This window comes from Meriones unguiculatus, chromosome 7 (assembly GCF_030254825.1).
Source record: "Meriones unguiculatus strain TT.TT164.6M chromosome 7, Bangor_MerUng_6.1, whole genome shotgun sequence".
NCBI classification, from domain to species: Eukaryota; Metazoa; Chordata; class Mammalia; order Rodentia; family Muridae; genus Meriones; species Meriones unguiculatus.
Window position 1 is genome coordinate 85,278,270 of NC_083355.1, and position 22,151 is coordinate 85,300,420.

Sequence of the window (22,151 nt, forward strand, 5' to 3'; positions counted from 1 at the left end):
TGATACATTACACAATAGAATGCTACTCAGAAATTTAAAACAAATCATGAAAATTCAGGCAAATGAATGGAACTAGAAAAGACCATTTTGAGTGAGATAACACAGACCCAGAAAGACACACATGATATATACTCACTTATAAGCAGCAAATATCGGTCATATAGTACAGGATAGACACACTACAGTGCACAGACTGCAAGAACTTTAAATCTGCTGGGCATCTCAGGCTTCATGTTGACCCTTAGTTATGGGAGGGGGATATCTCTGACATAGACTCTGTTGCCTGCTTTTTTATCTCTTCTCCCTGATGCGACTTCCCTACAATGCCACTAGGGAAAAAGAGGAATTCGGTCCTCATGCAAATAGAGGAGCTCCTGTGTCTTGGTAGGGCTGCTCCTCTATGATGAAGAATAGGGGAGAGGGAGTGTGGGTGGAACTAGGAGGAGAGGAAGGAAGGGGTGATGACCAAGATGTAAATTGATTTAATCAAGTAAAACCCAAAACAAAACAAAAAAACAGAGGGCTTGTTTCCCACTGAGCCTTTCAGCACTAGGACCCCAGCTGATACAGACAGGTGCTAACCCTGCACACCCTGCCTCAGTCTCCATCAATTCATATGTATATTGATTCTGTTGAAGCTAAATCTAATTCTATAACACAGTGCCAAGACTTAAGGAAATTAAGTTAGAGTTAATCTTTGTCTTCAAAACTTTAGAACTGGAATGTTTAAAATAATAATAGATAAAGGATAAAAAAATACTTTGAATATATGAATCTGTGTCTCAGTTATATTCAACCATTGTTGGGGTTAATTTGTTTATCCTTTATCAACTGAGTTTCCTCATTAAACAACACAGAAAACAGATTGACTTCCAGGAAAGATTTCGATTTTTTAATTTTTTTTTTATTACTATTTATTATAATTTATTAACTTTGTATCCCGGCTGTGGGCCCCTCCCTTATCTCCTCCTGGTTCCACCATCCCTTCCTATTTCCACTTCCCTTGTCACTACCCTAGTTTACTGATAAGGGAGGTCCTTATCCCTTATTATCTGACCCTAGCCTATCATGTCTCATGAGGACTGTGTGGATCCTCTTTCTCTGTGGCCTAGTAAGGCTGCCTCCCCAGGGAGAGACGATCAAAGAGCCAAATACTAAGTCCATATCAGAGGCAGCCTCTGTTGCCTTTACTAGGGAACCCACATAGAGACTAAACTGTCCATGGGCTACATCTTAGTATGGGGTATCTGTCTTTTCCATGCATGGTCCTTTGTTGATTCATCAGTCTCTGTAGGACTCCCTGAACCCAGATATTTTGGTTCTGTTGTTCTCCTTGTGGAGCTACTGTCCCCTCCAGGTCTTTCTTTTTTGTTTGTTTTTTCTTATTTATTATTAGTATTATTATCATTTATTACAGTTTATTCAATTTGTATCCTGGCTGTGGCACCCTCCCTTGTTTCCTCCCAATCCCATCCTCCCTTCCTCTTCTCCCTCTATGCCCTTCCCTAGTCCACTGATAGAGGAGGTCCTCCTCCCCTTCTTTCTGACCCTAGCCTATCAGGTCTCATCAGGACTGGTTGCACTGTCTTCCTTTGTGGCCTGGCATGCTGCAACTCCATGGGGGAGATGATCAGAGAGGCTGTTGCTGAGTTCATGGCAGAGAAAGCCCCTGCTCCCCTTACTAGGGACTCCACTTGGATACTGAGTCTATGGGCTACATCTGAGCCTAGGTTTTATGTCCTCTCTAGCATTGTCCTTGGTTGGGGTATCAGTCTCTGCAGGGCTCCCAGGGCTCAGGTGGTTTTTGTTTTGGTTTGGTTTGGTTTGGTTTTGGCTCTATTGGTCTCCTTTTGTAGCTCCTGTTCCCTCCAGGTCTTTCTATCTCCCCCTTCTTTCCTAAAATTCCGTGCACTCTGCCCAAAGTTTGGCTGTGAGTCTCAACCTCTGCTTCGATACCTCAATCAGTAGAGTCTTTTAGAGGCCTTCTGTGATAGGCTCCTGTCCTGTTCCCTGTCTTATCCTGCTTCCAATGCCTATAAGAAAATTATGAAATTTGAAGCCAAATGATGAGAACTAGAAAACATCATCTTCAGTGAGATAACCTAGAAGCAAAAAGGCAAACATGGTATACACTCACTCATAAGTGGATATTAGCCATATAATATAGGATAAACATACTAAAATCTATTCTCCTAAAGAAACTAAACAACAAGGAGGAACCTAGGGAAGATGCTTAATCCTCATTCAGAAGGAGAAACATGATAGACATTGAAAGCAGGAGAAGACCGGGAACAGGACAGGAACCCTCCAGGTCTTTCTATCTCCCACTTCTTCCATAAGATTCCCTGCACTCTGCCCAAAGTTTGGCTATGAGTAGAGGCTTTCAGAGGCCTCCCGTGGAAGGCTCCCATCCTGTTCCCTGTCTTCTTCTACTTCCTATGTCTATCCTTCTTGCCCTTCTGAGTAAGGTTTCAGCCTCTTCCCTGGGGGCCTTCTTGTTTAGTTTCTTTAGGACTGTTGATTTTAATATGTTTATCCTATATTATATGCTTAATGACCACTTATAAGTGGATATATACCATGTGTGTCTTTCTGCTTTTGGGTTACCTCACTTGGGATGATCTTTTCTAGTCTCTACCATATGCCTGCAAATTTCTTGATTTCCTTGTTTTTAATTGCTTAGTAGTATTCCAATGTATAAATGTGCCACAAATTCTGTATCCACTCCTCAGTTGAGGACATCTGGGTTGTTTCCAGATTCTGGCTATTATGAATAAAGCTGCTATGAACTTATTTGAGCAAATGTCCTTGTTGTATGGTTGAGCATATTTTGGATATGCCCAGGAGTGGTATAGCTGGATCCTGAGGTAGCACTATTCCTAATTTTCTGAGAAAGCTCCAGATTGATTTCCAAAGTAGTTGTACAAGTTTACATTCCCACCAGCAATGGAGGAGGGTTCCCCTTTCTCCACGACCTTTCTAGCATAGCTCATCCCTTGAGATTTTGATCTTAGCCATTCTGATGAGTGTAAGGTGAAATACCAGAGTCATTTTGATTTGTATTTCCCTCATGACTAAGGACACTGAGCATTTCTTTAAGTGTTTCTCTGCCATTCGATATTCCTCTGTTGAGAATTTTCTCTTTAACTCTGTACCTCATTTTTAATTGAATATCTTAGTTTGTTGGTGTTTAACTTCTTAAGTTCTTTATATATTCTTGATATTAGCTCTCTGTCAGATGGAGGATTTCTGAAGATCTTTTTCCAGTCTGTAGGCTGTCGTTTTGTTCTGTTGACAGTGTCCTTTGCTTCACAGAAGCTTTTCAGTTTCATGAGGTCCCATTTATTGAGTGTTGATCCTAGAACCTGAGCTGTTGGTGTCCTGTTCAGGAATTCTTTTCCTTTGCCAATGAGCTTAAGGCTCTTCCCCACTTTTTCTTCTAACAGACTTAGTATGTCTGGTTTTATGTTGAGGACTTTGATCTACTTGGACTTTACTTTTGTGCAGGGTACATTTTTCTACATGTGGACATCCAGTTAAAGCAGCACCATTTGTTGAAGATGCTGTCTTTTTTCCATTGTATGGTTTTGGCTTCTTTGTCAAAAATCAAATATCCGTAGATATGTGGGTTTATTTCTGGGTCTTCAATTAGATTCCATTGATCCACTAGTCTGTTTCTATGCCAGTACCACTCCATTTGTTTTGTCTTATTTTATTTGTTTATTTATTATAATTTATTCACTATGTATCCCCTCTGCAGCCCCCTCCCTTCTCTTCTCCCAGTCCCACATACCCTACCTCTTCTCCCTCTGTGCCCCTAGTCCACTGATAGGGGAGTACCTCCCTCCTCTCTATCTGACCCTAGTCTATCGGGCCTCATCGAAGCTGACTGCATCATCTTCCTCTTTGCCCTGGCAAGACTGCACCCCCCCAGGGGAGGTGATCAAAAAGCTGTCCACTGAGTTCATGTCAGAGATAGTTCAGCTTGATATCAGGGATGGAGATATCTCCAGAAGATCTTTTATTGAACAGGATGATTTTAGCTATTCTGGCTTTTTGTTTTTTCATATGAAATTGAGAATTGTTCTTTCAAGGTCTGTAAAAAATTGTGTTGGGAAAAAATTTAATTGTGTTGGTATTTTGATGGGAATTACACTGTATCTATAAATTGCTTTTGGTAGGATGGCCATTTTCGCTATATTAATTATATATCTGTGCGCATGGGAGATCTTTCTGTCTTCTGACTTCTTCAGTTTCTTTCTTCAGAGACTTAAAGTTTTTTTCACACAAGTCTTTCTCTTGCTTGGTTAGTATCACATCAAGATACTTTATGTTATTTGTGGCTATTGTGAAAGGTGTTGTTTCCCTACTTTCTTTCTTAGGCCTCTTGTCTTTTGTATACAGGAAGGCATCTGATTTTTTTTTTTTTTTTTGAGTTAATTTTGTTTCCAGCCACTTTGCTGTAGGTGTTTATCAGCTCAAGGAGTTCTCTGGTTGGGGTCACTTATGTATCTATGATATCATCTGCGAATAGTGATACTTCAACTTTTTCCTTTCTGATTTGTATACCCTAGATCTCCTTTTTCTTTCTTACTGCTCTAGCTAGGACTTCAAGGACTATGTTGAAGACATCAGGAGAGAGTAGGCAGCCTTGTCCCTGGTTTCCATGGGATTGATTTAAGTTTCTTTCCATTTAGTTTGATGTTTGCTGTATATTACTTTTACTATGTTTAATTATGTGCCTTGCATCACCAAGGGAAAATACAATTTAACAACAACAACATGCATTTTTAATATCATCTACTATATTTTTTAATTTCTTCTTCTAATTCTAACTCTTGAAGTAAGATTCAGTCAGAATGTTTTCATGTAATCATTTCACTTCTCTAAACCTCACTGATTCAAAGAGAAGAATCCCTTCTTAGCTGATGAGATAGTTTAGTGGGTAAAGGACCTAAGTTCGAATCACCAACACCTGCAAAAAAGTTGTATGTGATGAATGCTGTTTTAGTATAACCTGAATGATGAGGGGTCAGGAACATGTTGATTACAGTGGGTTGTTGGCTAGCCAGCCCAGCCTAAAGAGAATGCCTGAAGTTCAGTAAGAGACCGTGTCTCAGAATTAGAGTAAACAGTGATAGAAGGTATCAAAACTTGACCTCTGGCTTCCATACAGGCTCATATAGGTAGGTATACCTATATATATATATATGTACATACATTCATAAACTACATACACATTTCTAAGATTTTTTTTATTTAACCCTCATTTTTGTCCTCAGACAGTGACAATAATTTACATTCTATCTGAAGTCACTTTAACTTAGTTTATTATTTTTTTATTGAAGATAGAATTTTGGGGCTCAGAGGTTAAGCGAACTAGCTGCTGTTCCATAGGTCCTGAGTTCAATTTCCAGCAACCATGCAGAGGCTCACAACCATCTATAATGAGATCTTGTGCCCTCTTGTGGTGTTCAAGTAGGTACACATGCAGGCAGAGTACTGAGTAAATAATAAATAAATCTTTTTTAAAAGACTTTTTTTCATACACCTATTCTTATTATGCTTTCAAGTTCTCTCAGCTTTTTCCTACCTTCCTTCCCTTCTGTGCCCCTTTCTTTCTCTCCTTAAAACAAACAATATCACAGAAATAATAATAAAATAAAATTAGATACAATAAAAGAAAACAAACAATTCAGAATTGGACAAAACAAACAGAAGGACAAGAGCCAAAGAAAAAGGAAGAGAAACACATATGGACACAGAGATACATAAATTTGCACATACAGGAATCCCGTAAAACACAAAATCAGAAGCCATTATATCTACTCCAAGGACCTGTAAAGTTAAAAAAATATATTTAATGCCCTAATTATTAATTTTGTATCCTGCTACTTTACTGAAAATGTTTTATTAGCTGTAGGAGCCTTCTGGTAAAATTTTCAGGGTCACTTACGTATATTATCATGTCATTTGCAAATAAAGAAACTTTGGAAGTCTCTTTAATTTTAATGCTTACTAAATTCAGTAACAGATGGGAAAGTTCATTGGTGGCTATACATAGGATTCATAATTTGAAGTGAGACACAGCAGCTGGATAGTGGAAGAATAGGTAATAGAGTTAAATGAGTAACTAATGTTCAGTAGGTTGTGCTTAAATATAATTGCAGACATAGTAAGAAATCTTTTACTCTGTTGTGCTTTCTTATTTCAGTTAGTGGTGACACTATTCAAGAGTTTCCCCTGTAAGTTAAAACTTACTTGAATTCCTGAAAAAGTTCAGACCTATTCATTAGCTCTTATCATGTATTTAATAAATTAATCATCTGTACTTGGAAGCTATTTCTCCTTTTTATATTTATATGCTCAAACCAGTCTTCATTCTTTTAAAATGTCAGTAGTGTAATTTTTACTATGTTTTTTTTCCATCTTTTTGATTGTCCTACTATCATTTTTATTGTAATAATTAGGTATGGAGAAATCAAAGTTTCCTCATCAAAAAAAAAAACCACTAAAATAGAATTTACATCCATATTTACCGTATTTTTAGCATTAACAAATTAGTTTAAAAGATAATTATTTGCTTTTATTCATTCTGAAATAACTTTAAAACAAAGGTGCGAGATTATGTAATATAGAGATTTAAAATAAAAGACTATGTAAGTTTATTTGTAGTGAGTATACTGTTTTTGTCATCTTTGAACCATTTTAATTTCAAAGAACCTGAAAATACTGTTGCATGTATTCTTTGTGACAACCGATGTACACTCATATGTCATTCTTATAAAGTGTTAAATTCTCTTATATTTAATAAAAAAAACCCTTTAAATTTCTTTAAAATTGGGATAATCTTTGTGAATAACTACTCTTTTAATAAACTATTCATGGTTTAATTTTTCTTCGTCTCCATTTCTCCACCAAATAGGACTTAATTTTAGTCAGTATCTTATAAACAGTAATTACAATGTAGCCTGCCTTCTGTAAACATTTATAGTATGTCTTATTGTTCATTTTTGGTATATAGCTACTAAGAATATCAGGTAAAGTAGACTATTTCTATATCCCCTGATATATTAGTCCCTCTCCCCCATTACTGTATATTTTAGTAGTCCTATAAAAAAATTAACTGTGAAAGTCTCCCGAGGTATGGTGGAGCATCTTTTGGGTATATGCCCAGAAGTGGTATAGCAGGGTCTTAAAGTAGATTTATTCCCAATTTTCTGAGAAACCTCCATATTGATTTGCGTAATGGTTGAACAAGTTTGCACTCCACCAGCAATGGAGGAGTGTATCCCTTACTCTGCATCCTCGCCAACATGTGCCCTCACCTGAGTTTTTCATCTTAGCCATTCTGATGGGTGTAAGATGAAATCTCAGAGTTGTTTTTGTTTGCATTTTCCTGAGACTAAGGACATTAAACATTTCTCTAAGCCCTTCTCAGTGAATTCTCTGTTTAGGTATGTACCTCATTTTTTAATTGGGTTATTTAGTTTATTGGTGTCTAATTTCTTGAGTTCTTTATATATTTTGGATTTTAGCCCTCTGATTTAAACCCCCTGTCAGATGTAATATTGTGAAGATCTTTCCCCATTCTCTAGACTGCTGTTTTGTCATATTGATAGTGTCCTTTGCCTTGCAGAAGCTTTTCAGTTTCATGAGGTCCCATTCATTAACTGTTGATCTTAGTCCCTGAGCTGTTGTTGTTCTGTTCAGTAAGTTGTCTCCTGTACCAATGAGTTCAAGCATTTTCCCCACTTTTATTAGATTTAGTGTATCTGGTTTTCTGTTGAGGTTTTTAATCTACTTGGACTTGAGAGACAAGAGAATTTTGGATATTGGTTTAAAGTTTAAAACACAAGCCTGAACAAGGGCCAACCAGGTGGAGACATGTCCAACCACCTGCAGGGGAGGAACTAGCCTTACCGCATTCTTTTCCTACCCACTAGAGATGCAGTTGCTAGGAAACCGGCCCAGAGGGCCAGGCCAGAACTGTTTGTGGTCTTGGCACCTAAAGTAAACCAATCATTTCAAAAGTCAATTTCCCTTACCCAATCATGTAACACCAAGGCATATAACCCACCACTTGTGGTTTTGACCGTTAAAAACCCTGTTCCCCTAGACTGCAGGGCCACACTCCTCCTCTTCAACCGGGAGGTTGCTGCGACTTGGGTTCAAGCTTGTAATAAAAAGATCCTCATGTGTTTTGCATCAGAGTCGATTCCTGGTGGTCTTTAGTAGTCTCACAAATTGGGCATAACAGACTTGAGTTTTGTGCAGGGTGATAGATATAGATATATTTGCATTCTTTTACATGCAGACATCCAGTTATACCAATACCATTTGTTGAAGATGCTTTCTGTTTTCTGTATGGTTTGGCCAGGCCCCAGTGGAAGAGGATGCACTTAGTTCTACTGTGACTTGAGGTGCCTGGGTCAGTTGCTATGCCTTGCAGGCCTTCCTCTTTTCTGAGAAAAAAATAAAAGGGGGTAATGGGAGGTGAGGTCATGAGGGTGTGACTGGGAGAAAAAGAAGGAAGTGGCTGAGATAAGGCTATAGACATTAAATTAATAAATAAATGAAAAAGGAATAATGAAAGTGAAATTCTGAGAAAAACATAAAAATGAAAAGTTGAATATAAGATGACTCACAATGCTAATTTCACACAAATAGCGAACACTTTTTTATTAACGCTCCACATCTAACAATCACGAGGAGAAAAAAAAATGTGTAGTTAAATTTAGGTGGAGATATCTAGCCTTTTGTTCTAACAATTAGATCCCTAAAGAGGGTTGGGAATTCAGTGGCATCTCAGAAGGGAGCAGAAAAATGTCAGGGCTAATTTTCTCTCACCATGGTGGTAGTCTGTATGGTTCTCTCATTTTAATGAGGGACTGGTCTGAGCAGAAAGCACTTTCTTATTCAGCATTGTAGAAACTGAGTGAAGAGAAGCCCGAAACCCTGTGAAAACGTGGCAGGAACAACAACAAAAACAAACAAAACCAAAAAATTAACCGTGGCATAAAAGGTCAGGTTGGTAATAAAGAGACCATTAAAAGATAGTGAACAGGACGCCTCAGCAGATAAAGACACTTGCAGCTCTCATTCCTCCAGATCTCTGTCCCACATTCTTTTCTTTGATTTACTGTGTGATCCACTACATTTAACCAGTGCCATTTGTCTGACCATGGGTTTTGAACTCTCTGTTAGAGCTTAATGAGCTTACAATTTGTTACACAATGACAGTGGTTCTCCCTGCCCTTTTCTAATATTGTTATATTATGTACTTATAAAGAAATTAAGACAATTTTCTGCTCATAACAGCACTTCTAGACCCAGCTCCTGAGATCTAATTCTTCAAATGCTCAGGAATCAAGTTTTCTTTGATTAGTTAATAGCTCTAGTGTTGTTTGCATGTGTGAATACTTATAAGTCAGAGGTAGCAGTCTTCTGATAAAGATCATAAGAAGTGAAAAGAAACTTCCCCTGTGTATTTATTTTCTCCTCTGCTACCTTCTGATCAAAATTAAGACATTTTGCAAGAGACATAAAAGGCATTTAGATATCCTGCTTCTTAAAATGTTAGTTAACTAGAAAGTAGAAGGGAGATCACTTGTAGGAAACTCTTTTATGAGCAAGTCTGTTATTAAATTTTATTATTTCTTTGTTAGTGTAAAGACGTGAGGGCTGTTAGGTCTGAAACCAGGGACAAAAGCCTAAGTGATGTGCCTATTAACATATCATTGAGGACTCTGGCCAGTCTCACTCTGTCCCTGCCTCTTACAGGGTCCTCCTGGCTGGCTTACCTACCCCTCCCCCCACTCCCAGCTTTTTGATCCATAACCCAACCATTTTGGTTACATGGTCCTTCTGGCCTCATGACTGCCATTCCTGGTTTTCTCTCCCCTCCTGCTCCATCTCCCCTTTACTCACATGGCCTGGCAGGCACACTTTGCTGGGACTTTTTACTCCGGACTCCCCCAGATGTCTCTCTTTCTATCTGTCTCTAACTGTCTTCTCACTTATATCTATAATAAAACCCAAACCCCTAGGAGCAATCATGTCCTCGTATTTTTTTTTCATTCAAGGGACACAACATATTGCACAGTTCCTGTGTTGTGACATAGGTATTAAGTGTGATTTAATTATAAAATTTTCCAACATTTACAGATTCTCGCCAGGTATTCCATATATGCTTTATGATAGAACGCTTTGTGCAGCTTCACCCACCCCCAACAAAACCAGCTTTAAAAAGTCAGTTAAAAAAATGACTGATTCATAATTACAAAGTCTCACAATGTCTTGAAAAAGTGTCGTTGTAGAATATGTCTCCAAAGTTATATCATTTCACATTATCACTTTATAGTTTTATTAATTATTGAGTTAAGTTGCATTTTTAATAGGGCTAGAGAAATAACTAATTGATAAAATACTTGCTTTATAAGCATCAGAACCTGAGTTCAACCCCCAAACCCAGAAGGAAACAGAAGCAAAATCACAGCCCTGTGCCCATGGTCACACGTGCTTTAATTCCAGTGCTGAAGAGGTGGGGTGGGAGAAGCAAATAGGTTACAGAGGCATACTATCCAGCTAGCCTAGCTTAATTGCTAATCCTTGGCTAGGGAATGTAAACTAGGGGTGCTGCAATGAAACCACTGAGGTGGGCACTTCTTGATTAGCTGGGGAAGTGTTTCATTGTATATCAGACAGACAGAAGAGATGCAGATGGAGTAGTTGAGATGCGGAGGAGGGCAACCAGGAATAGCCTAGAGCCTAGCATGGTGGAAGAAGAGTTGGGTGTGTGTAAGAAGGGCCAAAATGCTAGAGAAAGCTTTGAAATGTTTAACAAGTATATGTGAATAGGGACACAGGGAGCCTGGAGCCCACCATGGGCTTTGATATGCAACTACAGCCTGTCAACTGAGTGCCATGTTTCTTCTGCAGGAGTCCAGGCAGATGACTCCTTTTGGCTGATGGAGTTTCTGAGGAATACAGGTTTTTATCTAAACACCAGGTATCCTTCAGTCAAGCTTGAGCTGAGCCAACACTTTCATATCTGGACATATATACTGTCTGAGATCTAACAGTAACAGACCATATTTTTAGAAAATAAAAAGGTAGATGGTGTCTGAGAAGCAACAGTCCTCTGGCCTTACCCCACTTGCACACGTGTACAAACACATACAGTAAATTACATATTTTGTTAGTGTATTGTATGTGGATAGTGTAATGAAAGTTTTCTTTTGTCTGTTGAGCTTTATTTCTTACTTTAACCCACGTGGGATTTTTTTTGTTTGTCTTTTCTGTTTTTCTCAGATCTGTATTTTATTTTAACCACAAAAGGTGATTAGGAAATTGCCTATCAATAAATAATTTTATACCTGAATTAACTTAGTTGGGAGAGCATTAGTTAAAAAATAATCTTGAGTTGATCAGGTTTATGCTTTATATCATTTTGTTACAAATATAAATTAATTCATTAAGCTTTATTATTCCAAAATAAAAAGATTCATTTTACAAAAATAAAGATTCATTAAAATTTATTAAAAACTTAATTGTTTGACATTCACATTCTTAGAACAGTGCTCAGACTCAGAAACATACCTTGAATCTAAGACATAATGTTAGAAATCATGTGGGATGAGAGTTACACAGCGGGTTCACAAATCACAACACACGACCAGTTCCATGTGGGAGGTTTATTAGGGGAAGAGAAAGGGAAGGGAGAAAAAAAGGGGGAAGGGGTCTCTGACCATCTCTGAAGGAGGCAGGAGAGAAAGAGTGAAAGAGGAGGAGCTTCCAGTTTTCTTATAAGGTGACCCAGAGAATGCACAGGTGGTTCCAGGTGGCCCATAGGTGGCTTCACAGATGCCTGATATCTGGTTTGTCAGGTCCCTTGGGGCTGGCCGTAGAGATGCCTGCTTACGGATCCCAACACATAAGGTTAACATTAGTCATTTGTGCATGTCCCATGTACATATTGCTGAGATACTTGAATTTATTTCAGTTATCTTTTTGTTTTAGAATATTCACTGCTAACTAGTAGGTAGATAGAAAGTTGTTGAACTTCAATAATTTAGAATCCATCATATATCTAGATATAAACTGGAAAACACCTTATATTTAGTACATTATGCCTAAACATCATTACCAATCAATGTTTTAAATAAATGCATAATCTTACTTAAAATTATTATTTTTCTGGAATCTCATATTTTTAGCATAGAAGTTTCAAAGGAAACGGTTAGTGTAAATTTTATGTGATCATCTATATAGATGTTGAATGCATTCTGTGTACTTTTTTTAGCATATAAAAATCCAGTTCTCCAGTCTTTAAGAAAACCTATTTGATAGTCACTTAAAAATAAAAATTTTATTAAAGCTCAAAAATTTTTGGTGAGTGAATTAATACAAAGTTTGTGCTTTTTCTATAGCAAATTGTATTTGTGTGAGTACTTCTCAAACTGAGATGATGTTCTTTTTCAGAGAACATCTAGTGACATTTTTTTCAGTTGGAGAATTACTCCTGGCACTGAATGATAAGAGGCAAGACAAGCCACTGAACATTGTAATTCATAGAATGTCCCATTACAAAGGATTGCCAGGCCCAAAGTTGTACAGTGGGCAAGGAAGGTGTAATCTGTTTTGTCTAAGAATGAGCTCAGGACTGAAATCCATACTAGAACAGGAACACTGGTTCAAAGCTCACCTAGACTGTGTGGGTAGTTCCCATTTAAAAAAAGAAGGAGAAGAATGAGAAAATAACATACTGCTTTACTCTAGGCATCAAAGTCTGGATGTTCAGGAAGTCTGGATAATTACAACTGATATTACAGATCCTGATTCTGATATTTCAACACAAAATCCCATTAAAATGCAGCTCACATAAAATTTGAGGATTATTTTAGAGGATTAAGTTTGTCTATGAGCTTTTCAATTAGTTTATATCCTCATTCACAAAGGCAGATAGGATGGACATCAGAAGAGGGGAAAAAACAGGGAACAGGAGCCTACCACAGGGGCCACTGAAAGACACTAGCCAGCAGGGTCTCCAAGCAGACACTGCAGCTCATACCTAAACTTTGGGTAGAGTGCAGGGAATCTTATGACAGAAGGGTGAGATAGAAGACCTGGAGGGGACAGGAGCTCCACAAGGAGAGCAACAGATGAAAAAAATTTGGGTAGACAGGTCTTTTCTGAGACTGATACTCCAACCAAGGGTCATGCATGGAGATAACCTAGAACCCCATATCAGCATTGTGAACATTATAACACTATTTTGAGTTACAATAAATGCTTTTTAGTGTTAGTGCATAAAGTTCATAATAATGGCAGCAAATGTCATTGACCTATGAGAGACAAGTTTTAAAAGACATAAGAACAAAAGCTGTCATTTATATAGCATTTGACTAACACAGAACTTTTATATTATTATTATAAGCTTACAGATGAGGTATGATGAGACTCTGGTCTGATTAAATCAGAATTAAACTGTTTTGTGAGAAACCCTGTAGAGAGCTTAAAATCAGCTATAATGTATCATAGCCTCCAAGTGTGTATATATTTCCCTCAGCTTAATATTTGAATTTCTGTTTTAGTAAAGCTTTTCTAAAGACAATAGAAGTACTGAATTTTCCTTTTAGGAAATAGTGTTCTCATTTTTTTACTCCCAAATTTCAAACAACTAAAGGTAGTACAAGATTACAAAATGAACAGTACTACATCAGATGTGATGACACATCCTAGTAATGTCAGGGCTGAGGAGGCTGAGGAAGGAGCAAATCAAGGCCATTATGCACTACATGTATGTTATGAGCAGTCTGGGCTGTTAGACTCTGTCTTTAAATACTAAAACAGTTAAGTAAATAAATTAGTTAAATCAAATTAAAACTCTTCTAGGGGCTGTTTTGAGGATTCTTCCTTTTAAACAGTTGTTCTCCCTCACAAACATACATACAGTACATACATACATACACTTTTTGAAATAATAATGACACCATTTTCTTCCTTCTCTTTCCTTGCTTTACCACCCACCCTACCCCCTGCCTTTTCTTAATTAAATTTTTATTTTTTTAATGTTTAGTTACAGTTTATTAACTTTGCATCCCAGCTGTAACCTGCTCCCTCATTCCTTCCCAATCCCCACACTCCCTCCCTCATCTCCTCCCTGCCCCTTTCCAAGTCCACTGATAGGTGAGGTCCTCCTCACCTTCCATCTGACCCTAGCTTATTAGGTCTCTTCAGGACTGGCTGCAGTGTCCTCCTCTGTGGCCTAGCAAGGCTGCTCCTCTATTGGGGGGCAGAGGGGAGGGAGATCAAAGAACCAGCCATTGGGTTCATGTCAGAAATAGTCCCTGTTCCTCTTACTAGGGTGCCCACTTGGATACTGAGCTACCATGGGCTACGTCCAAGCAAGGGTTCTAGCTTATATCCATACATGGTCCTTGGTTGAAGAAACAGTCTCAGTGCCCAGATATATTTGGTCCTTGTGGAGCTCCTGTCCTCTCCAGGTCATACTAACTCCCCCTTCTTTCATATGATTCCCTGCACTCTGCCCAAGGTTTGGTTATGAGTCTCAGCATCTGCTTTGATATACTGCTAGGTAGAGTCTTTCAGAGGCCCTCTGTGGAAGGCTTCTGTCCTGTACTTGTTTTCTCTTACTTCCATCCCATTTGTCTTTCTAAATGAGGATCAATCATCTTACCCCTGGTCTTCTTTCTTGTTTATCTTCTTTAGGTGTACAGATTTTAGTATGATGATCCTATGTTATAGGTCTAGTACCCACTTTTAAGTGAGTATATACTGTGTGTGTTTCTGTTTTTGCCTACCCTGCCTTTTAATTAAATTTGTAACCTCTTTTTTTTTTAATTCTGAGACAGAGTTTTTCTTTGTAACAGACTCTGGCTGATCTGAACTTGCTCTGTAGACCAGGCTGGCCTCAAAGTCACAGAGATCTGCCTGCCTCTGCCTCCAGAGTGCTGGAAGTAAAGGTGTGCACCACCATGCCTGGCCAGCCTCTTTTTCTTTAATTGTTGGTCTATCTATCTATCTATCTATCTATCTATCTATCATCTATCTGTCTACCTGTCTATCCATGCATCCATCCAACCATCCATCCATCCATCTAACCATCCATCCATCCATCTATCTATTATTGATCATCTCTATATTTGTATTAATTATATTTGTATGTTTTCAGAAATACCTAAATACAACGTGCTTAATAAACGGGTGACCTGTGAGTACATGATTTCAGGACCGACAAATTGACATTGTATCACTAGTTGAAGGGCTTGTCCCTGGGGAAGACCGTTTCTCCAACTCTCAGCATTCTCAAGTTGCCTGTAGTTCTTTGTCCAGGATTGAGGCCTTCTGAGCTTTGTCCTTCCTATGTTAGCATGCCCATTGGTGTCATCCTTTGTTCAGCTCTTATTTAGACAACAATGTTGCTTATGTGTTTTTTGCAGGGTTGTGGGTACATAGATGGGTGGATATAGAAAAAAAGGGATCACCCCAATAACCAACCCATTATGTCACAAAATTATCTTTGTGTATGTGCTCCTTAATTTAAAAGCTACTCTGCTAACGTAGTTAAGGCATACATTACAATATTATTAATATAAATCCAACACATTATGTATTGGAGCTCCTGAAATCATTCCCCTCCCTCCTCAGTAGCCGCATCTGACTTGGTTGTAGTTTTATCTTTTATTTGTGTGTGCATGCACCACTTGTGAACAGGTGCCCATGGAGGCCAGAAGAAGCTGTGGGCTGCCCTGGAATAGATGTTGCAGGTGGTTATGAACTGCCCACGTGAGTTCTGGGTTCGGAATTCACATCCTCTGAAAGAACAACAAGGTGCTATATGTGCCTTTCAAGCCACACACACCAAAAGTTACGCAGTTTTGCGCCTCATAGTTATATGCAGTGGGACTGAGTGATGGCTCAATGATTTAGAACACATCCTTAAAATATTTCTCCCACCCCCTGGGACTACATAACTGGGACTGAATAACATTTATAAAAATGTCAACCTCTAGGGATAGTCAAGGATCACTGCTAAAAAAATATTCTTCTCTCATTCAAGAAGTAGCTGAGATTATTTTAACAGTAGTGTAGAATCTACTCTAACCATTACAAACATTCATTTGCAGATTCTGTTATGTTAGCTTCAGTCTGCATTCTCTTTTATTAAGTTTTATACAACTGCGTATGCTTCAAAACTTCAGTTAGAAAGAAAATGATATAAACCATATCACCCCAATTTTTCTTGAGAGACAAAATCATATTGCTACACTTAATCTTTTGTATGCCGCCAGATACTTTAAGGGAGGCAACCACAGAACTGTCTATTTATTATGGCCAATTTTTAAAATGTAGACATTCACAAATAGTATATTTGTTTCCATATGGAGACATAGGAAAATATTCCTGGACTTATTAACCTACCTGTTTGTTTTTACCCAATTAATCTTCTCACTTGGTCAATATTTTATTCTAATGAGGTATTGTCACATTTATATCATGTATGAAGTTGAATGTGAAATGTTCATTGAAAATCTGGGTATCACACATTCCTTTCATCAACAGTGATTTTCATGTATGCTCTGTAATTATTATAGAATTACCTGAAATTGTTTTAAATAACAATTCTGATACCCTATGCAGACATGAATTAAAGTATGTAAGAGTGGGGCCAAATATAGCAAGGTTTCTAGAAGATTCTGATGTACACTAAAGTTTGCAAACCGTTTCCCTAATCCTGTCCACCGGATGGCATAACAAAGTTCTCAGCAGCTGTTATCTGGTGTTGTTGTGTTGTTTATGGGTATTTGCTCACCACGTAGATTATCTTTGGTATTCATGCTTATTTGCCCGTCACATGACATTGTAGTAATTGTTAGTAGGGAATATTATTAAATGTACTGAGTCAAGTAACAAACATATGAAGATATCAAATTCTTCCTCTGTTAATAAGAGTATATCTATATAAATAAGTAAAAACACTACACTAGAAGATTTTTCATGGAGTCACCTTACATTTGCTTTTTTTTTTAGATTTATCTATACTATTAATATTAAAAGTCATTATTTTATAAATAACTTTTTAATAGCATTTTTCAGTATAGTTTTAAAGTGAGCATGAATATCATCAAGAACTCTCAATTGTTTATGATACAGTGTTTCAGCTTATAAAAATTGGCAGTCTTAGGGTCTTTTTTTTTTTTACTTTAATGTTATCTTCAAAATATAAAAAATTAAAGAAGGTAGTTATGCTCACCACTATACCACCATCACATAAAAAATAAAGGAAATGGGCAGTGTTTTTCATGGGCAGTTAAATTTCATTGTTAAGAAGATATTTAGAAGCTGAACATTGTGGCGTGTTTCTGCAACCTAACACTCAGAAGGTTGAGGCTGAGTATTGCACTTTAAAGCCTGTTTGGACCGTTTAGTGTGTTCCAAGCTAGCCCAAGCTACATAGCAAGACCTTGTCTACAGCAGTCCAAAAGGAAGAAAAAATTAAATATTTTCAAATTAAATGTTAAATACCTTATACAAAGAAAATAGGTGTTATCTAAACACCAGTATTTTGCAACCGACTAGTTCCTAAGACATAATCTGAAATAGAAATCCTAATGTCTACTATATTTCTTTCAAGAAAAAAAAAAAAGAATTTGCTAATTAGATTAGTTGCATATAATTATGAAAATCTGAAATGGTACCATAATACAAGTATGTAAAATAATCTCAATCTTTTAATGACATTCTTTTAGCTCTGATAAAAATGGTTTATGTGACCACATTAGCAAATACAAAAGGTTCTTTTCTTTATTCTAGTACTATATGTGATTGGAAGTGACAAAGGTGTTTTCTTTTTTATTATTATTATTAATAACAGGTTATTTACTTTGTATCCCAGCGGTAGCCTCCTCCTTCATTCCTTCCCAATCCTACCCTCCCTCACTCATATCCTCTCCCCCCTCCTTTCCAAGTCCACTGATAGGGGAGGACCTCCTCCCCTTCCATCTGACCCTAGCTTATCAGGTCTCTTCAGGACTGGCTGCAATGTCCTCTTCTGTGGCCTAACAAGGCTGCTCCTCCCTCGGAGGTGGGGGGGAAATCAAAGAGCTCGCCATTGAGTTCATGTCAGAAATAGTCTCTGTTCCCCTGACTAGAGAACCCACTTGGATACTGAGCTACCATGGACTATATCTGAGCAGGGGTTCTAGGTTATATCCATCCATCGTCCTTGGTTGGAGAAACAGTCTCATGAAAGACCCCTGTGCCCAAAGGTGTTTTCTTACAGCCACTCTTCTGTTTAGATTTTCTAATGTCTTAGAGTATTTTGTCATTTTTGTATTCTAAATTAGATTTTATTCTTTTGCGGAATGCTTTCTTTGCCATACTTTTTCATATATGGCTGTGGATGTTTGTGCTCGGTTTTTGCCCTATTTCATATCTTTCCAATCCACACCTTAATTGGCTTTTTGCTTTCTAAAGATCAGAGTATTTCAGTATTATTTTCTCTCTTCACTAACCAATGCTCATACATTTTGGTTATTGTTGTAAATTCTCTATTATTTCATTTCTGCTTCTAAAGTACTGCTTGTATGTATGTTTTCCTGTCATCTCTGTTAATGTATTACAATCAAAACTATAAGGTGATTGAACTGGAAAATAGGAACAGAAAACAATTACTTTCTTGAATATCTGTTGTATACTAGATTATTTATATCCTCTCATTGTCCTTTTAACACATGTAGTTATATTTTATCCTTAAATACACTAAAGCCTAGAAAGGATAATTTTCTTCTAATTCACAGAAAAATAAGCAGCAAAGCCAAGTTTCAAATATAGATAAGTCCATATATTTGTTTCTGTGTTCCACTAATATTTATTGAGCATATACTAGGTGTTACCTACTGTGCCCATGTAATGCAGTAGATCTAAGACCTCTTCTCTAGAACACTAACTATAAAGTAACAATTTATGACTTCACATGTAGTGATGTTTTGACCATACTGGTTATTTTAAAGAGAGAAAAATAACCCCAAATAGCTTACAGTGTTATTTGGAAATAATGCATTAGTTACAGAGTAAGAAAATTATGTAGATGGTTTATTTAAGCATTCCCTACTGTATACATGTTATTGTGTCTTGACCTCAAAGAACCGGATGGTCTTCTCCCACCAGCCCACCATGATTCATACAGTCATAATTTAAAAACAAACCTAGCAATTCAGAACACTATCCAATCTTACTTAAGATCAAAATTTTCTCCTGCAGGACCTCATAAAAAAAGTAATCGTATAATATGACCATGGCTGATATATTCTCTCAGATAAATAGAAATTTCATTGGGAGATTTGTTTATGTCTGATGGTGGAACACAAAAGCAATTTCTAATAAAATAATACTCTGGAAACTGAAGTGAGCCATTTCAGGTAGAATCCAGTGTCCTAGTAAAATCCATGATATATTTTAGAGAATCTAGAAAAATTAATGAACTTTTACCTCTTCTCATTATTTGTTAACTCTGGGTCAAAGCTTACACACTAAGCTTTAATTCATGACTGGATCATCACAAGTTCCAAATACTACCAAACATCGTGGATAACTAATACATAGTCTTTCTTAAGTGAATAAGTATTGTACTTTGGTCTCTTAAATTTAGATTAAATGTGCCCTGGCTATCTGTTGGTTTTCTCTACTTGACCTTAAAATGTGCTTGGGGAACATAATCTTATGTGTATCTCCTCATTAATTTTTCTCTTGCTAGAAAAAAAAAATACTGGAGATTGAATACTTTAAAAGAAAAAGACGTTTATTTACTTTGTAGTTTTGGAAACTGAGTGTCTAAAATAGAGAGATTCCATATGGTGGCCTCAATAGCAAGGACACCCTAAATGCATCACAACAAAGCTGAGAGGCAGAAAGGGAAATGGTTAAATATAGAGGAGATCATATGGCAAGAAAAAAAGCCAGATAGATTCAAAGGTCACGCTCACTCTTTATTAACTTGTTTCCTTTGGACCTGACTCCAGGACACCAGTCTTAAAATTTTTAGTGACACCTCCTTACCCGAGTTTTCCAACTTTCAACATTGCCACACAGAGGTCCAAGCTAGTAAGTAACACGTGAGTCTTTGGGAGATAAACTGTATTCAAACTCATTAAATGTTAAACACTGCTTATATAATGACTTCTTTAGACTTACATGTTTATTTATTACAGTTTATTCACTTGGGATACCTGTTGCAGCCCCCTCCCTTGTCTCCTTCTAGTACCCTTTCCTTTCTTATACCCTTTCCCTTGTCCCCTGATAGGGGAGGACTCCTCCCCTTCTATCTGACCCTAGCTTATCAGGTCTCATCAAGACTGGCTGGATCATCTTTCTCTGTGGCCTGGCAAGGCTGCTCCTCCTAGTGGGAGGTGATCAAAGAGCAGGCCACTGAGTTCATGTCAGAGACAACCCCTATACCCCCTACTAAGGAGCCCACTTGGAAACTGAGCAGCCGGTGGGCTACATCTGAGCAGGGATTGGGTCTAGGTCCTCTAGGTGCATGGTCCTTATTTGGAGTATTGGTCTCTGCAGGAGCCCCTGGGCCCAGGTATTTTGGCTCTGTTGTTCTCCTTGTAGACTTCCTATCCCCTTATATGATGACTTTTAAGAGTATGTAATGAAGTGTTAATTCTGCTAAAAAAAAAAATAAAAAAAAAAAAAAAAAAAAGAAAGAAAATCTTTTTGTATTATGCTAACTTCCCTTTGCTTGACTTTTTTAGGACTTTAGGTTTTTTTTAGCTTCCTGAGAAGTTTTAAGCTTTAACACAGTAGTTTATAACAGAAATAATGTCTCATATCATGAGTCCTTAAACTTATATTGATTAGGTTGGTTTCAGATGATGAAGAATGAAATTGACAGCTCATCATTTTTTTGCAGCTTTGAACTTAAATAGTAGCAACTCATATAAAGACTGTGAAGTTAAGATATTTTGTCTATTGTCTTTGGTGTCCCCTGATTAAAGCACAGTTTGTTAAGAAGCAATTGCTTTGGTTACACTGTACTATGTTCAGTGAACTAGGAGATTTATTGGTTCTGGGAATCCTGCGTTTTATATGCATATTAGGAACAAATTAACCATATACATATATATCCTAAAAATTGCACTGTCAGTATCTGATACATACTTGATTTACTTTAACTGTTTTGTCAAGTATTTGCTCAGAGGAAATAATTAGCCATATATGCAATTTCACTTAGAGCTGTCACTCACTTCTGCTGAACCACTGCCACTGCGGTCATGACCTGTCTCTGCATTATGTCATTGCCTATACTTTGCTTGCTTTCCTCATGTTGGAATACTTTGCTTTGCAAGTTTTACTTCTTAGTCGCTTCCAGGTATTGTAACTTCTTTCATTTATGAAAACAGATTGCTACAAATGTAATTAAGTTGTGTGTTTTGTTCCTAATTTCAGCCTAATATTTTTACCATTAAATACAATATACAATCATACCTCATATTGTATAATTTCAGTGTATGGCCCTTCACAAATACCAGCATCTTACAAAATAAATGTTTGAGGCAACCCTGTGCAGAGCAAGAATATTAATGCCATTTTCTCCAGTGTGTGCTCATCTCATATCTCTGTTGCATATGGTAATTCTCCCGATAGTCTAAACTTATTCATTATTTTTAAATGTCTGTTGATCAGTCAACAGCCAACAAGAGCCTCCATTTGGAAGCAGTTATGACTGCTTGAAAGTTCAGATGATCATTAAGATACTTTTGCAACACTGTACTTCATTATTGTAACTTTTTAGATATGATATGATATATATATCATAATATGATATGATTAATACACCATACAACATGACCATAACTTCTATATGCATTCAGAAACCAAAAAAGTTCATGTAATATGCTTTATTGATTTATTGGCTTAACAGTGGTGGTCTGAAACCAAATTGGAATATCTCCAAGGTGTGCTTATTCTGACTTTTAGAAAATATAGTTTTCCCGTTTTCTTCACTTAGTCCTGGTTTAACTACCCTTCATCTTAAGAATGTCATGTCATGAACTCTTAGTATAGTAACTCCTATCACTTTATTGTTTTTCAAAAGAAATCCAATGGCTAATTTGTATTGA

General features: G+C 37.2%; 1 protein-coding gene across 25 annotated transcripts in view; it reads left to right on the forward strand.

The window, feature by feature from the left end:
• Window positions 1-22,151, forward strand: part of Gphn (gephyrin) — a 416,220-nt gene that overhangs the window by 170,622 nt on the left and 223,447 nt on the right. The window lies entirely within an intron of this gene.